The sequence below is a fragment of the Priapulus caudatus genome, unplaced genomic scaffold, assembly GCF_000485595.1.
Source record: "Priapulus caudatus unplaced genomic scaffold, Priapulus_caudatus-5.0.1 Scaffold3514, whole genome shotgun sequence".
In the NCBI taxonomy this organism is placed as follows: Eukaryota; Metazoa; Priapulida; class Priapulimorpha; order Priapulimorphida; family Priapulidae; genus Priapulus; species Priapulus caudatus.
This window is the reverse complement of record NW_014580575.1, coordinates 12,591-14,764: the sequence shown is the minus strand read 5'-3', so window position 1 is coordinate 14,764 and position 2,174 is coordinate 12,591. Positions and strand designations below refer to the sequence as shown.

Genomic DNA, 2,174 nt, shown 5'->3' with positions numbered 1-2,174 from the left:
CACTTTTTTTACGCATTTTGCAGCAAACATATCGAAACTTTTTTGCTTGGATCAAATGACAAGGTTCTCTAGCTTTTCATATCAATCATGGGTTGTTTGACAAATACTTATCACCGTACTCGGTCACAAAAAAACATGGACAGATTTCGGCCGTATTGTCACATTGACAATATCGAAATTATTAACGAATATTTGGACAGCCGGGCAGCTATGTCTGGGTAGGAAATAAATATTGCTATGGTCTTATTAAGTTGCATTTAGCAAGCTTCACGAACGTACGCTCACAGGAGGGCGCAGTGTGTGATAGTTGCGAGTGGAAGCCGCGAGTGAAAGTTCGTCTGTCCTTCTGTTGTCGGTGGTCCTTTTGTCTTTTTTTTCGTGCACGTCGCCAGTTTTCAGGGCACACCCTGCAGGAGAGCGCAGATTCTGTGATTCACCGACGGACCTCAACCCCACAGAGCAGCCCACACCGCCGCCGCCGCCGCCACAAAGTAGCCTAAACCGTCGCCACCTGGTGCCCATCACTGCAGAGTCGTCGCCGCCTGGTGTCCACCACCGCAGAGTTGTCGCCACCTGGTGTCCACCACCGCAGAGCTGTTGCCACCTGGTGCCTGTCGCAGAGCCACCGCCACCTGGTGTCCACCAGTGCAGAGCCGCTGCCACCTGGTGCCCACCACTGCAGAGCTGTCGCTGCCTGGTGCCTGTAGCAGAGCCGCCGCCACCTGGTGTCCACCAGCGCAGAGCCGCTGCCACCTGGTGCCCACCACTGCAAAGCTGTCGCCGCCTGGTGCCTGTAGCAGAGCCGCCTCCACCTGGTGTCCACCAGCGCAGAGCCGTCGCCACCTGGTGTCCACCACAGAGCTGCCAGCTTGTAAACAATGATGATAAAATTATAAATAACAAAATCAAAATACGAAATAATAATTTCATGATTAATAATTGTGTTGGTATAATAACAAGACGATTTATTGTTCAATGTAGATTTTTGTTAAATAACTTTTTTTTTGTAAAATAAATAAGAATTTGTGTACTTGGAATCCTAATCTTGTTGTATTTGTCAGCTGTTCTGGTTCTCGTTAGTTCACATACTTTCGCGGTCGGGATCAAACATTCATGTGCGGACAACATACAAGCACGATGATAGCAGAGTTGTACATAGAATGCTGATAACACAGGAGCATGCGAAACATGGAGTTATGATCATCAGCGGTAAACAAATCGCGAACAAATGATGTAGACAGCTTTGGCGAGAAGTTGTGCGCGCATTCGGACAAAGACAAAGACGTGTTACATTTATAATAAATTACATTTTATATATGCAGTCGTGGTTGAGATGCGCAGGCAGTTCCGCGTTCATACTTACATGTATCACACACCGGCATATACGTCATACTACGCGTAGCTGCTATCTTACACTTACAGATATTTATCTTAAAGTGATTACGTCACGAATTTCTAGCACCATCTAGTAGTATATTTGTTTGTTATTTGTACAAAATAAAATGTATGAAAATACAATTAGTGTTTCTGTTTACTTTTCATGCTTATATACCTTCTTTATATGCCCTAATTTGCCGGGGAAAACAGAGAGACGCCAGTATCTGAACAGTACTGGGGAAATAGTGTTAGACAACAGAAATTACCAAATTGTCTAGATTTTTGCAAATTTAACCAACGTAAAAACTTTTTTATTAGGTGAGATTGAGAATATATTTAGTAACGTTAGTTCTTACTTTTAATTTTTTTTAAATGGCAAATCTTTTTTTACAAATTTTTCCATGGAAAATTCGTGACGTAGTCGATTTAATTTTTGGTACATGTCACGCACCGCGTAGCTGTTATATATACGGACGTGTGAGTTGCACCTGCGGAGTGAACCAGCTCCTGATTATCACTAGAGGGCGCCACATTATCTCTGTCTCCCTTTTCACTCTCTCTTTCTCTCTCTACCCCCTCTCTTTCTTTCTCTCTTTCTTTCTTTCTTCCTCTTTTTCTCTCTTTCTTCCTCTCTTTCTCTCTTTTTTCCTCTCTTTCTTTTTTTTTTTTCTCTGTCCCTCTTTCTCTCTCTGCCCCTCGCTCTTTCTCTCGCTGTCACCCCTCTCTCTCTCTGTCCCTCTCTTTTCCTCTCTCTCTCTCTCTCTCTCTCTCTCACTGTCTCTCTCTCTGTCCCTCTC

The 2,174-nt window shown here is 44.1% G+C and overlaps 2 long non-coding RNA genes across 2 annotated transcripts; one reads left to right on the top strand and one right to left on the bottom strand.

Annotated features, from left to right (window-relative positions):
* Positions 1 to 358: 358 nt before the first annotated feature.
* Positions 359 to 891, bottom strand: LOC106819476. The gene is made up of 2 exons (XR_001395435.1): positions 813 to 891; positions 359 to 753 (listed from the first exon to the last, which is right to left on the bottom strand). It is a non-coding gene; the product is annotated as an uncharacterized LOC106819476 (long non-coding RNA).
* LOC106819477 lies at positions 616 to 1,037 on the top strand. Its single transcript, XR_001395436.1, has 2 exons — positions 616 to 645; positions 798 to 1,037. It is a non-coding gene; the product is annotated as an uncharacterized LOC106819477 (long non-coding RNA).
* The last annotated feature ends 1,137 nt before the right edge of the window (positions 1,038 to 2,174 follow it).